At 39.3% G+C, this 16351-nt stretch overlaps 1 long non-coding RNA gene across 1 annotated transcript; it reads left to right on the top strand.

The window, feature by feature from the left end:
- The first annotated feature begins 14018 nt into the window (after positions 1-14018).
- On the top strand, positions 14019-15675 carry LOC109278857 (uncharacterized). The gene is made up of 2 exons (XR_002085865.2): positions 14019-15202; positions 15304-15675. It is a non-coding gene; the product is annotated as an uncharacterized LOC109278857 (long non-coding RNA).
- Positions 15676-16351: the final 676 nt, after the last annotated feature.

Below are 16351 nucleotides of genomic sequence, written 5' to 3' on the forward strand. Positions count from 1 at the left end.
CCAATTCTTCAGTCAAAATGCAAGTATCTCAGTCACAACCCATATACACTCCTTCTTCTGTATTATAAACCGTGATTTCATCTCCACCCCCAACCAACCATGAGACTTGAAACATAACCTGCCGATTATGTGGAAATGTACAGAATTGTATGGGATTAGGGATGGCTGGCTGACTTAGGTGTGGGTGTATGTAATGCATATACGGGTGCTTACACATGAATGATACTTACTTTCTTCCCCCCCCCCCTTAATTATTGAAGTAACCAATGGCCAAAAAAGTCAGGAACTAGTCTTAAATAAGGAGTAAGAGGAAGGCATAGAGGAACCTCCATACAGGTGAAAACGTCCCCTAAAAATATGACTATAGGTCTTTTTTTTTTCTTGTTGGAAAAATTAATACATCATTGAAGATCAAACACTCAGAATTACTAGGAGCAGAGAAAAGTATTTTCCTTTTGATATTCTCAAAATAAAGATAACGAAATCACCCTATTATCTTAATCTTTCGTGTGCCTGTGTGTGTGTTGTTTTGTCTTAAAAGCCCAAAGGAGGGAATCACACACACACACAGACACGTATGCATGCACAATAAAATGAGATGAGATGAGGCAGCACAGATACGCATCGTCAAATAAAAAAATGTTGTGGGGGCGCCTGGGTGGCTCCGTTGGTTAAGCGTCCAACTTCAGCTCAGGTCATCATCTCACGGTTAGTGGGTTCGAGCCCCGTGTCAGGCTCTGTGCTGACAGCTCAGAGCCTGGAGCCTGCTTCAGATTCTGTGTCCCCCCCTCTCTCTCTGCCCCATCCCTGCTTGTGCTCTGGCTCACTCTGTCGTTCAGAAAAGAATAAACATTAAAAAAAAATTTTTTTTAAGTTGTGATGTTTACTTGTACCCTGCATTTGAGCATCACCAAGAGACTGTCTTTTCCAGATTACTTAAAATTTTACTTCGTGATTTCAAAATTCTATCTTATGTTCTCCTGTTTCATAACATCTGAACTCTAAGTTTCCAGAAACACTCCTTCAGCCTCAACTTTGTGGCTTCTAATCTGCTGTGATTTGGGAAATCATATAGTGTATCTTGCTCTAAATGTGTCCAATATCAGATGAAAGAAAATAGGTCTGGGGCGGGGGTCTAGAGGACTCTACATTAACTTCCTAATAGTTCTTCACATGGCCCTGGATGATCACTGAGTTTCGTTTTTTTTCTTCTTTTACAGAAAGAGAATCCAACACGAGGCTGGATTCCATGGTCTCTAAAGTCTTTGATAGCTCTGGGATTTGTTTTGGTTCTCCAAGGCAATTTTTTTGTTGTTATTTTCTGATTCCTATTTCTCTTCTTAGTTTGCTGGATAAGTGACCTCTTTTTGAAGTGTTATTGTATTTTATTCTGTCAATTATTTAGTGGCAAGATCTTTCCTAAGAATCCAAGTTGAAAATGAAGCTTAAGAAATAGATTGTATAAGCCGCCCTTCGGTGCCATTATAAAACATTCCATAGGTGTGGCTGCAAAGATTTACGATAATATACTTGTATTGCCCCAGCAAATCACATGAAATCATCAATAAATATTTGATGCTTGGATGAGGGAATGAACATGTAACCAAGTAGGTCAGGTAGTATCATGTATCAATCAGAGAATAGGATTTACATTTTAACAGCTTTTCTATCATTCTTTATTTGTTTAGTTTACAAACGAAAGCATACATTGTCCTTCCTTCTAAATTTAAATGTAGAGTATTCCGATCCATGTGGACAGAGACTAATTCTTTTGACAGAAGTTATTTTGTGTTCAGTTGTTAGTGGGGTTTCCTGAATATTCCATAACCTAATACTGTAAATGAGAGATAGTCATTGCAATGTATGCATGTTAACATATATGCATATGTTATACAGATATGAATATGAATGAGGAAATGACTAACAATGATTAGCAGTTTATTAAAAGGATTAGTTTTTATTAAGTAGCTGTGTGCACTGAACCTAATTTCTTTCTTTTTACAACTTCCCCTTCTATTACAGGCTGTTAAGCTCAGAACCTAGATCAGCTAAGCAGCAGACTCAGTAACAGTAAATGAAGTGCTGTGAGCTTACATCAGACTAATTAGTCTAAGGGATAAAAAAAAAAAAAAAAGAAAAAAAAGAAAAAAGGATGGGGGAAGGGTTTGGGAGGACTTTTCAGGTTGCTTTGTGAAAGGCAGTTTGCTTAATTAAGCCAACCACTAATTGTTAAATATTTTTCAGGCATTAACAGAGCTACTCTGAGTGTAATTAAATTTTGATTTTAGTGGTATTTGCAGGGATTAAAGTCGCAATCTGCTGAGGCACTGGGGTTAGTTAATATTCACTTCACTGCCACAGCTGTCCTCCATTATAATACAAAGGACAGGAAAAGAGACAGCAGAATGGGGGTGAAGTAATGAGAAAGCTATTCATTCATCTGAACCAGCTCGTCACTCCACAGCCTTGTACAAATGGGTCTGAGCTGGATGACACACAACCAGGCATTAAATCCGATTTAATTTGATACATAAAAGGATGTCTAAGCCCTGTGCATTTTTTATTTTTATACATGAGACTCTGGAATGGATTTTTAAAAAAGATAATCATATGATTATCATACGTTTCCATCCAAGTGGTATTTCTGGACTTATTAACTCTACAGGGGTCCACCAGGATTGTAAACCAATTCCTGCTAAGCCATTATTTGTCCCAACTGAGCGTGAATGAACCCTGTGGAAGGTAGTGGTGACTTTAAATCCCTAGTAAAATCTAAACTGGCAGGATTAACGTTTTGAGGGTTTTTTTTTTTTTTTTTTTTGGACTGAGCCTGCACCCTCCCCCACAAAAAGCCCTAAGGGTTTATATCCCCTTGAAATGGATGAAGCTTAGCATCATGTGATTGACAAGGAACATTCCTACTGATGACTCATATTTCTGGGGTTTTATGTGTTGTTTTGTTAAGCAGTGTCTTCCAGTTACTACTTACTCTGAAAAGAGGGTAGACATAGAAAGACATCATCCTATCCTCCCTTCCAACGATACTCTCCCTAACATAGGAGTCTAACCTAGCATCTACTATTATTTCGTATTCAATGATTGGCTCTTGATGGTAGCATTTTCAGGATGATCCATAATTCAGAGTTCCTGCATCCACATGGAGGCTGTCAGTGGTATTTGACCAGCCTTGGAACTAGCTTTTCAGTACAAGCTTGGGCCAGAGGTATTAATGTGAAGCATTTATCACTTACATCTTGTATTGATGAAAATCATTTAAAAAATAAAATAAAATAAAAGCCACCATAGCTTGGAGTGCTCCTAGCGTTTATCTTGATACTTGACATTAGAATAAGAGATGGGGGTGGGGGAGGGGAGCAGGAAAGAGAGGGGAAGGCGGGGGAAGGAGATCAAATCTAGCGAAATTCCATCTCAAGGGAATTTGATTACAACATTTCTATTTATAATGAGACAAGTTCAAAGACCAAATGGTTTATATTAAACATGAGATCTCTTCTATAATCGAGTTAAATTACTATATAGCAAACCCTGCCATTTGAGTTTATTCTATAACAAAAGATATTGTCTAGCTGTTTCTGCAGGCAAAGAGAAGTAGAGAGATGATGAATGGATTGTATAGAGCAATCACCTTGAATTTCAATTTATATCTGCATAATTTAATTCTAGTGTTAAGATGACACTGGCCCAAAGGACTAGGTTACTTTTCTTAAGGGGCTTTGATTTTTCACTTCACATGAGGTCCCACTCAGCAACTGGGAAACGATTTCTATTAGATAAGCCAAAGCTTCCAAAACAAAAGAGCACAATGCAGTGCCTTGGGAAGAAATTTAACAGAAAGCAACAAGCCTTAATCACGCAGTCCAAATAGGCTATGGAATTGGCTCATGTTGTCCCATTCTCTTGGGTCTCTAAATGACTAGATCTAACAGGGAGCCTTCTTGTCCTACACGAGTTATGCCTCCTTGCTACTTTCTATGTTGTGACCCTTTCTCCTATCCTCTGGTTTGGACACCTCTCTCGGTGACTTAGTAACAGCTCATGTGATCATTTCTGCTTGCTGCCCTTCCCTCAGTTTCTTAGATAGCTACAGCATTCCATTTCAAAACTTTTCATCTAGCAGAGAAAAACATCATTTTTTTCCCCCTCCTATACTGTGGTTATTTTAGTAAATGAGTGTATTAAACAAACAAATGAAAAACCCACTCCTGGGCAGGTCATTTTTCTCTTCAACCTTTCTTTTATTATTGGTCACATGTACTCATCAGCATGAATACATGAATTTTCTATCTCATTTTGGTTGTAGTCTGTGAAGCTTTCCTCTCTACTACCTTTGCCTAGTAGGGAGAGACTATATCTTCTTTGCTTTAAGGTATCTCACCCCCAGTATATTATCCAAATAAGGATCTAAACATGAGAAACAAAATCTCCAGTGATTTCCATGAATAATACTCATAAATTTTTACTATCACTGTCCCTTTAGATGCAAAGATAAAGCCTAAAATCTACCCTCATTATGGCACATCGCTTTTAGTCTCAAGAGACAGAAGCTGAGATATGTTTTGCTGATTAGCCCACAATTTTCTGTTGGTTCCTGGCAAAGAACAACTGTGGACAGTTTTAGAATGGTTGTTCAGGAACGGGGTATTCCATTACTGTGAAAACACCAAAGCTAGCTAGCTACCTACACAGCATAGATAGTAGCCATCTGTATGGCTGCTAGAGAATCATGCTTCAGTTAAACTGAGCTACCCTTTTGCCAATAGGATTGAAATGACTCTAGTCTACACTGTCCACATTCATGGAAGAGAACTGCAGTTTTGCCTGTGGAAACACAAGACTGCCCCAACTATAATTTTCACCCACCACCAAGCTATTGCACTTAGAAAGTAAGGTCTGCTTGACATTTCTAGATGTATTCCAGCCAAATTGATGCATCAGGAGTTTATATCAGTGAGCAAGGCACTCATCCACCAAGATGCACTTGCCAGTTAGTTCTTTTCAGGCAAAATCGGTTTGGAAACTAAAACCTCCAAGAAAAATTCCCCCCACATTAAAAACATGACAACCAACTTTGTTCTTTGCCCCAAATTCTAAAATAATCCAGCATGGCATGTATTGTTTTTATTATCCTAGTAATTTGTTGGAAAAATAAAATTTATTTTAGGGTCAACCAAACTATAAAACAAACTCAAATAATTCAATTGATTGATTCATTTTTTTAATCTCTTACTCTTTTCTGGAGCTTACCTTTTAAAAGTCTCAGCTTTCTCTTCATCATCAATCATTCTTAATAGGCTTAAGAACACCTCTGGCAATGTTTGGATTACCATTATATTTCCTTTTGAATTATTTGGTTCATACTCAAAAAGGAACATTGTTAGGATCTTTGATTCTTAAGGTTCTCTAACACAGTCAACTTGAAGGTAGACGTAGCATTGTTCTCTTGGAATGTCTGATTTGTTAGATGATCAAAAAATGCTTTGGAAGCATGTTGCAAAGTTTCAGTTACAGGCTTTTATACAGCAGGTATGTAAGGTACTAAAATTTAGGCCAAAATCATGCAAGAAATTCTTAATAGGGTCTGGAGGTAAAGCTGAATCAATTGTTTCTTACCAAGATGTTTCTCCATTGTTACCAAGATGCTTCTCTGTATGTTCTTACGGGGGGGAAAAAACCTCTTTTCACTGTGATGTGTGTTACTGCTTGTTTTGCATCCATGGTGGGGGAGGCGGGGGGCAAAGTCCCGCGATGACCTGTGTCAGCCATGTGGTTATATTGCCCTGCTCTTTGTGAGATACAAATATTCAAACCGTGCAAAGACTTTGTCTTCCTAACTCGGAATTCTGTGCTTACAAGACCATAGCCATTAAGTGATTGTAAACAGTATAGTTTGAATCTTATGGCCACCCTAGAAGATCAAGTTGGGAGAATTTAGACTGTGGGAAAGCAAATGCTTGTTTAAACACATGTATGATATAATTAAGGGAAAGCTCTAGGGAAATCATCCAAAGCACATAAGAATCAAATAGATTCACCTTAACAAGAATAAAAATTCTATTCAGAGAGAAGCTTTTTGTGACTTTCTAAGAGATCCTACTTGAAATAAAATGGGGAGGGGTAGAGATTATAATTCATTCCAGAACTATATAGCATAAGTAAATGAACAATAAAAATGATAAATTGGGCAATAAAAAAGATTACAGAAATAATGCTTTCACATATTGGGCATTCATTAAATTGACTTCTCAATGTAATTACTTTAACATTTCTATTTCTGATTCAGTACAGATTTTTGGATCATTAAATTAGATAGTAAATATTATACATTTTTCAGGAAGGTAATTTATGGTCTAACAAATTTTCCAGCAGAGAGTAAGAATGTCTGATGACCAGACCAGCATTTTCTGTAATAAAGTGTTAGAACTCAAAATCATTCTTTAAAACCATTTTAACAAATACATATTGTGCACCTGCTCCATGAGGCATTTCACAGTAAATTAGCACATAATTGACACACAGCAGTGATTTCATATACCTCTGTATTCCCATAGGATTTTGAGAATACTCTTTATACATTATATATTACATAGTCTATATGTTATACATCATATAATAATTACTTCGAGTGTGAGTTTTCATTCCCACGTGAATTGCAACAATGGTACTGTCGCTGCCTACAAGGAACTCACAACTTGGGAAGAAAAGCACATACGCAACTAAACAAGTATCGATAAAGCACTGTAAGAAGACAGATAAAGTTGCAATTAATTTTTCCTGGTAAAGGTAGAAAGGCTTTAGTAATAGTATATGATCTAAGTCTTTGGAATATAGGATTTCACTAGACAGTGAGGGAAGGAAAGAATGTTCTGGGCAGTAGAACAGGTGCAGATATGTGGAAGTGCATGGCATCTGCAATCACTTATGGAGCCTTGTTTGTCCACCTGGGAGCTGGCTAGACATACAGAATCTTAGGTTCCATCCTTGAACTTCTGGATCAGAACCTATATTTTATCAATATCCCCAAGTTACTTGTATGTCCATTAAAGATTGAAATATACCTACTTTTTTATAACTCTTGCACTGTTGGAGTATTGGAAGTCTACCTTACCGGAAAAAGGTAAACAGAAACTAAATGAGCATAAAACTAGACCACAGTTCATTCCAGAGGCATGGTGGACCACCTGAGGTTTCATACAGGGCAGAATAACATTACAGAACCATAGTTTCAGTAGGATAATGCTTGTGGAAAATGATAAAGAAGGAAATTAGGACATTTTTATAAGATTTTAGGTAAAAGATCATGATGGATCCCTGGCTTAATACAATGCTAGCAAGAATTGAAAGAATTAGACATATTCCAGAGAAATACCTCAGGAAGGGTTGTCAGGATTTTATCATAGCTATCAGAAGCTATATTCAGAGATGAAAGATGGAGAAAAGAAGTTGTTTCAGGAAGTGACTAGTTTCAAGATGATGCCTGTAATATATTGTGTGTATATATTACAGTTTAAGGAGGACTTTATCCATATAAAATTTGTTGGATGGATGGATGGATGGATAGATAGATAGATAGATAGAGCTACAAAGGTAAAGAGACTTTAAAACTAGGATGCCAGATTGGTCAAAGTAGTAACACTAGTTATCTACTTATTCAGTCATTCATTTATTCTAAATGTTTGTTAAATGTCTGACATCTATATACACTGAACACTTATGAACCCCGAGGAAGCTGAGTCTTTGTCTACAGGAACTCATGTTCTAGAAGACACAAAAAAACCAAACAGGTAGATGAATGAGAGTATAATATAATTTCCAGTGGAAATTACTGTTCATGTTATTTTTTTTCTTTTTTCTTTATAGTAGGCTCCATGCCCAAGATGGGCTTGAACTCATGATTCTGAGATTGAGAGTCATATGCTCTACTGACTGAGCCAGCCAGGTACCCCTAGTGTTTATATTATTAAAGACAACAACAACAGGGTTAATGGACTCAGAGGTCAGAGAAGGACTCTCTGTGAACCAGGTCTTTATGACAATAGAAAAACAATGAAGTATTTAGAACTGTTTTGGGAAAATTCAGCTACCTTTAAGAAGACATTTATTTTGTTTCATTGTTTTGTAGGAGAAATTGATTCATTAATATTTTAAGGATAACTAAGATAATACCTTACCTCTGTGTGATTTTTCTGTTTTCCATTTTCACATGTTATCACACTGATCTATATAATCCTTCTGAAGGGGACAGAGGACAGGCTTTACAGATAAAAAGTCCAAGTTTCAAACAGGTGGAGTGGTTGGTCAAGATTACATACCAAAAATTATGAAACCTCTCTGATCTTATAGATGACTTGGCTATTAAATAGTGACTTATGCCATGAAGTCTTCTAAGAACCAAGACAGAGCTTTAAGCTACAGAATTCAAAACATAAACCTAACTGTGGTAGATTACAGACAACTGCAAATTCTTCCCTATTGCTCCCTTTGAGGAGTGAAGTCTAATTCTCTTCCCCTTGAATCTGGTAGGTGACTTACCTAACAGACTTACCTACCATGACTTAATTGCTAATAGCTTGTAGAGAAAGTGATGTGATACTTTGTGACTTCTGAAGCTAAGCCTATGGAAGCCTAGAAGTTTCTGTCTTTGCTGATTACATGACTCACTGTGGGGAGAAGCCAGCCACCAAGGAAAAAGTCAAAGTATCCAGAGACCACCATGCTTATAAGGAAGACCAAATGAGCCAATGTGGAGAAACTACATGGAGAGAGATACCCAGCTGCTTCAGCTACGCCGGCCACGCCAGGCCCAGTCCAAGATCCATGAGTGAAGGAGCCTTCCGAGGACTCCAGATCTAGTTGCCATTACCCAGCCATCACATGAGGAAAACCCCAGGAAGAACCGCCCAGTGGGATCCAGTCAATCCACAGAACTGTAAGAGATCCTAAAAACTTATTGTTTGATGCTCTCAAGTTTTGTGGAAGTTTCTCACATAGAAATAAACAACCACAACACCCATTCTTTTCAAGAGGAATATGATGAAATACAAAATAATATAAATGAATGGATACTGGCCAAACAGCTTGCAAAGTAATTCGTTCTTCCATAAGTATTTCATTCCACAGCATCGGCATAGACTTTCACATAATCAAATGACAGTTTCTTTTTTAAGTCATGACTTTATTTTGAATGTATAATGTGTTGTAAATGTAATACTCCGAGTAAACAGCACAGCATCAAAGAGAAAAGGAGGATAGGAGAGATTTCACAATTTGCAGAGATTCACAGAAACTCAGTGATAAAACTTGGAAGCCTTAGGTCTCTAGATTCATTTTTTTTCCCCTTTCTCAGAGATTGTTTTAAAAATCAGTATTTCAGCAGATGATGAAATCACCATGGTATTATTTGACTACCAGATTACACTTCGTATTGTCAGATGAATTCAAGTATTGTATAAATTGGACCTAACACTTCAGAAAACAGTACTATTTGGTTTTCTGATACATTGTATTAAGCTATATTGGTTGGCAATTTAAAAACAAATGTGCTCACAGGAAAACTAATCTATGGCAATGGAAATCAGAAAAGCAGTTACCTGTAGGTGAGGAGGCTATTGACTGGAAAGAGGCAATGAGAACTTCTGGGGCATAGTGGAAATTATCCAGAACTTGACTGAAGTGTAACTTACATGAGTGTGTATATTGATTAAAACTCACAGCACTGTATTCTTAAGATCTGAGAGTTTCATTGGATATAAATTAGTCCTTAGTTAATAAAGACAATAACAAAAAGGAAGGAGAGAGAGGTTTTGTTCCTTCATATAAGAAAATGGCTTTTTGATTGCTTTGTAGGTAGTAGTGAAGGGTTTGGTATTAAATACCCTCGTTCTCTGTTTTTCAATTGTGAAATGGGTGGGTGAGGTCAAGGGTATGTACATCTGTGTTCATAAAACAAACTAAAGATAAACAAAGCAAAGCTAAACAAAGCCACTCAGAGGCTACGTATATGTGACCACAAAACATTAGTGTTAGGAAGGGACTGATTATTTCATTTAATCCAACTTTGTTTCATTTTACAGACAATCTAGACCTAACTAACAAATCCAGTAAACAGCTGTTCTCTCCTAAAACTTGATGTGGAAAATGAATATGTTGAGTCATTGGTTGCGGAGTAGAAGCCCATTGAGCCGGAGGAACTGGATCAGTAATGAAAATAGGTTAAAGCTGATATTCAAAAAGAAAGGAACCCAGATAATGCCAGTATTTTTGTTTACCTCAACATGAATTAAACATCCATTCTTCACAGTCTTTTGATGATGGACTATAGCCTTGTGTTGTTTCCTCTGCAAGTGGATGCCCCAGTTAGAGAGCGGTCATAGATAGATTGTCATCGATAAAGAGAGGTAAGGGAGTGCAGTGGGAAGACAATGTCTTCTGGATAAGGCTGCCTCAGTTCTAAATCTCAGCTCTGTTCCTTGCTGGCTGTGTAACTAAATGGGAAGTTGCATGGCCTCTCTGTGCCCAAGCTTCCTCAAATGACAAATGGCACAATGCTACCCACCACAGAGAGTAGTCATGAGGATTCAGTGGGTTAATATTTCTAAAACATTTAGAATAGTTCCTGGTGCATTGAAAGTGCCATTAAGTGTTTACTTAATAAATAAAAATAAAGCAACTTCTATAGTGCATCAGCTTTGACTTCTACTTTAGTTTCTTTAGATGAGTAAGAATTTTAAAAGATCTTTTTTCCTGTGTGTCTATTTCATTTGATGGCAAATTTTTGTTATATTTTAAAGATTTTTTAATGTTTATTTGTGTGTGTGTGTGTGTGAGAGAGAGAGAGAGGGAGAGAGAGAGAGAGAGAGAGAGAGAGAGAGAGAGAGAGAGAGAGAGAGAATCCGAAGCAGGCTCTAGGCTCTGAGCTGTCAGCACAGAACCCGACACGGGCATCAAACTCGTGAACCGTGAGATCATAACCCAAGGCGAAGTAGGACGCTTAACTGACTGAGCCACCCAGGCGCTCCTCTTTTTTGTTGTTATTTTAACAAATCAACTTTATCAAGTCTTTCTTCAGCATAAAATTTCCTTCTGTGGAAACTCAGTAGTCTTTACATTCTAATCTGGCCACTTGGTGTGACACTTATTAAATGAAACAGTAATAATAAGAACTAACATTTGTGTGGTATTAACATAGTAAATGCTTGGTAGACACCAATTCAGCAAGTGGGGTCAAGTGAACAAATACACCTGAGAATAGCTCAGACGCCAATTGCTTACAGAATACAGTGGGCATTAGTCACTATATTTTATGGAGAGAATGAGAACTTTGCCTAATCCAGTGAAGTTAAAGGGTTGCTACTCTACTATGAAACTGTCATCTTAAGATGCTTGGAGCCTTTGTGCTGTTTCATACTTGAACTTGAGAGATCTACGTTTATAATTTGTAAATCTAATACTTCTATCATCCACTGAACCTCTGTTTTTCAGGAAGTATCATTAATACTAAATAGTTTGGGGGGGGAAATCACATAACAATTCTCCACAAGTCTTTAATACCCAGAGATTACATTTTATAGTATCAGATGAATCCAAGTGTTACATAAATTATACATAGGACTTAACTCTCAAAGAAGTATGATTTGTTTTTCTGATATACTGTTACACTCTATGGCTTGGCAGTTTGAAAGCAAATGTGGAGATCTAATCTATGGCAACAGAAATCAGAAAAGTGGTGACCTGTGGGGTGGAGACAGGGTTGCCGGAAAGGGACTCAAGAGAATCACCTTGGGTGGTAGAAACGGTCTAACTCCAGATTAGGGTGTGCATTCCACAGGGATGGCTATGTGACCTAGATCCCCTCCCCCTGCCCCACTTCCGTGCCCTCTCCAGGGCTGTAGATGCCCACTGCCTTTTCAGTTCACCCATTCTTGCTACCTGCCTCCCGCCCCCTGCCAGAACTGTTCATGAGTAACACGTCAGCAGCCACAGCATGGCTTTCCCACATGCATATCTGGCCAGAACAGGACAGGAACTGAATCTGTGATAAAAAACGTGTCTTAGAAATTGACACTGACATGAGCTGAGCCCCTATATGTGTTTTAAAACCATCTGTTGGACTACTTCGTGCTGAGGGTTGACAGATCACATTCCATTTCTTCCATTCTGCTCAGAAAAGTGGTGGGGCCAAGTAAGGACAAGGCAGTAACACATCACTTGCCTACACGGGCTAAGCATGCATTTCAAAGATAAATACAAAAATCTCCAACCAGTGCTGAAAAGCATGCATTTTCATCCGAGACAGGCTGATTACAGCCTCACCAGCAGGGCTGTGTGTTGATCCCCATTCAGTAACACTTTGGACGCCTTTGTTCCAGCATTTCCCAGCAGTGAAAACATAATGGAAAAGAAACTGCCAAATGACAGCTCTCGCGGCTGCTGCCGCTTTACCTTTTTATCTATATATGAAAAATAATCGTGAAGGGGGAAAATAAAGTGAGGAGGGATATAAAAGAAGACAGAGGGCAACCGGATCAAGCAAATCTAGATAACCTGAAGTACAGGAGGCTTTTGCAAGTATTTTGTGGTTTGCTCTTCTTTTTTAAGGAAATGAGCAATAAAACAAAAGTAAAGAGGGGGAAAAAGATGTTTGTAGCGGCGACTGCTGCGAAGTGTGAAATCAGCGTTTCAGCCTAAGCTTCACCTCCCAGTGGTGGACTGAGCTGTTCTTACGGAACATCTGTGAAAACGGGTGTGATTGAAGGGAATACATTCCCGACTGCCCTCAAGACTGTCTAATAGTAAAACTGCACTTTTAGGATGATAAAGACACGTTCTAACCCCATTTTAAAACAATAATCCTACAAGGACACACACACATGATAGGAGTCTTTATAAATCAACAAGCAAACAGTCCACGTGGGCTCAAGCATAGCTAGCAACGTCATTGTGCTTCTCTTCTGCCATTTTTCACGTTAGGGACGGGATGCTCTTGTTAGGCCCCGTTCCCCCGTTTGCTTCCTCTTCGCCGTAGCCCTTGTTGTCATGCGTGAGAAAGTCACACGTACACTCAATGCATCCATTATGGCCACCAGTGAATTCTAAATCAGTTCCGTTTAGAAATATATTTTTTCAAAACAAGTCAACACATTGCCAACAGGAAAGCCGTATTTTAAGTTAGAAAGCAGACTAAAACACACAGGGCAGAGGAGATCTCTCTGACTCCCTCGTGCTCTGTGCTGTGAGGATTGGGGGTGGAACTGTCACAGCGAGGAGGCTCTCAGAGAAACAGAGATGGGATTCCAAGCCAGCACTAGCTCCCCTGGGGTCTGTTGTAATCAGGAGAGAAATGATCTGTACTCAGTAGACTGTATTCATTCTTTTGCAAGGGGCTGCCAAAGCGAACTTTCCTACGCTTTTGTGGAAATACAGTACGAGTCTTTTCCCCCACCGCTTTCAGTTGCTGTAGGACAAGGAGGGGGAAAAAAAAAAAAGCCCACTGCTGACAAACACTGCTTTGGGCATTTGACACTGGCCTTTGATCTAGTTACTCAGACAGTTCAAAATAAACAAATTAGGTGTTTACAACAAAAGACATTCAGCCCATTCAAATGCCAAGCCAGCCGGATGGACAGTCTTCTCGAACAGAGCTGGGGAATGTCTCCCTGCCAGGCCAGACCTGCGCTGAGACTTGATTTCCCCCACAGACGTTAATAAATTAGGACACCGTTTCTGTGAATTAAAAAAGGAAAGAAAACATGGGGTTGGGAGTCAACAAAGTAAAATCTATACCATGTGGAGTTTGAGTCAGGACGCTGCAGATCGCTCAAGCTGGAGGCACACAGGGACATCTCTTAGTTTTTCATGGGTGGTTTCATTACGGGACCCGCACAGAAAAAGCTTTCATTTTCATTTCTGCCCCAGGACCATGGCACCCATCCAGTCTGTACACCACAGAGAAAAGGACACATCTTTATCCTATTATGTAAATTCAGCTGTTAAAAGTATTCTAACGTTATTCTCAAAGAGAGGAGGAAAACTGGGTGTCTCAGTGTCATTTCTATTCATAGAAGAGAATGGTTTTGTTCCCTTGACTTAAGTGTCTGTTTTATTCCATTTGAAAACAGTGCGTCTTAGAAAAGAACTCTTTGCCTCGGTTTCTTCTTTGTGCAATGAAGTGTTTGTACTATGAGACGGTTTGTTAAAAGCTTACTCAGTCTATGATTAATGAAGGACCGCCTATAAATAGAATATGTAATTTGCAGCATGTTTTTCTAGTAGGGGACGCCTGGGCTCTTTTTAATAATATTTTATGATGTTTAGAAAAGCAGGCACCGTCTCAGCAACTGTGCCCAGCAGCAGTGGGCTTTGAGGTCTGCTATGTCATGTAAGGAGTGACATATGGAACGTGCTGGAAAGTGCTGCCCTAAAATCACATTTCATTTTCAGCAAGCAGTGGGGAGTGGGAAAGGGAAAGTGAGTGGAGGAAAAGAAAGAAATCTGTTAGCACAGATCCAAATATCCCCTAGAATCGAAATGTCAGACTTGAAAATACCAAGTGAACCAGCTTGTCTAATATGTTACCATCCTGGCTTATAATTACCGGAAAGTAGTTATTTATCTGTTGTGTTCAGCTACCCTGTCAGTACTCCTGAGTTTAATTATCAGACTTCACTGAAAGTTCAATTTCCTCGGTTCCCTCCTCTTTTTTGCAACAAAATACATCGGAATTTCTTCATGGTTTCTGTTAACTGTTTTGGCACACCTTCTCTCACATCCCCCCTCCCCCCACCAGCGGGCGGCCTGCTCCCTCCTTTCTCAAAGGAGGCAGCTGTTTGGCACAGTTTCAATCCCCACAAGCGTGACTGCTTGGTATATCAAAGTTCACAGCCTCTTGTCCATCAACTCGGCGAGAAGGAGAAGCCTCTCCAAGAGGCTGTTTGCTAGCTAGCTTCAGCTCCGTGGAACACAAGGACTTCAAGCGTCTGCCTGTGGTGGTCCAGCCCAGCCAGGGAATTCTAAGCCGCTCCAAATAAGGGGCCCCTGGAAGTAAAACCAACAGTTCTTACCATGCCCTCCCCTCTTCTCCTCCAGGGCAAGGGATCCTTCCCGTGAAAAGGATCTTGTTCTGGGTGTGAGTCTTCCATGAAGTCCGCTTGTAGAAACAGCCTTGACTGTGAGACATAAGAGCTGGGTAAGTGCGGAGCATCTGGGGGCCTTGGGCATACCAAATTTAGAAGAAAGAAAGAAAAAAACAACTAGAACTCAGATGTGGTATCCCCACTTTCTCACCAGTGGTGAGACCGAATCCAGCCCTGAGGAGAAACGTGGTTACTTGGGGCAAGCTATCATTACGAGGTCTGCTGAGAATCTGAACTCATCTTGTGGAAAGCATCCTACAGAGAAGTAAATAATCAGACGGTAGCGATGTTTGTTGATGTTTATTCGTAGTTGGGCTCCACAGCAACTGAAATCTTCTCTTCGTCGGTTTCTCGGCGTCTGAGGTATGATCTTCTCCATCACCAAAGGCTAGTGGCAGTCAATGAGCATAGACTTTGAAATCCCAGCTCTGCCACTGACCATCTCTGGGACCTTGGACAAATCACCTGACTCTTGTCATGGCCTCGGTATTCTCCAGAGAGCGAAATAAATAAAAGGTCCAACCTTGTGGGGATGTTAGGTATCATAATATATTAATGTATTATATGCTGGATATTTAGAACAGTGCCTGACACATAGTAAATGCTAGGAAGGGTCAGGTACAGCTATTATTATTATTATTATTATTATTATTATTATATAGTATTTCGTTTTCTGTACTGTTTCCCCTTCCCCTTCCCCATAATTCCTGGCCTTAATTTATTCAGAGTAAGCTTTCAATAAATACAGATTGATTAATAAGGTACAGTGCAACGTTCCAGGCTTTTAAGGGAGAATTAGTTCATTGACAAAGACTTTGAGCCAATATTCTTGTAAGCTCAACCTCTAACAAGGTGATGGTGAACACTAATTTAAATGCAGTAGAGCTCCTCTGTTTACAAGTGAGCATCTAAAATGGACAGAATTTTGGACATTTTACCCAATTTTAGAATCTAAGGGTTCGTTGTCTGTGTTAGTTTCCTGCAGCTGCCATGACAAATTACCTCAGCCTTGGCTTCAAACAACAGGCATTGATCTCATCATTTTGGAGACCACAGGTCTGAAATGAGTGTCTCAAGAGGGGCCATACTCTCTTTCAAGGTGTGCTTGAGGGGAATCTGTTCATTGTTCGTGCAGCTTCTGCTGACTCTGGGCATTCCTTGGCTTGTGGGTGCATCACTGCAAACTCTGTAGCCAAGGCCAT

This window comes from Panthera pardus, unplaced genomic scaffold, assembly GCF_024362965.1.
Source record: "Panthera pardus isolate Hobbes unplaced genomic scaffold, ASM2436296v1 HiC_scaffold_2, whole genome shotgun sequence".
Lineage (NCBI taxonomy): Eukaryota > Metazoa > Chordata > Mammalia > Carnivora > Felidae > Panthera > Panthera pardus.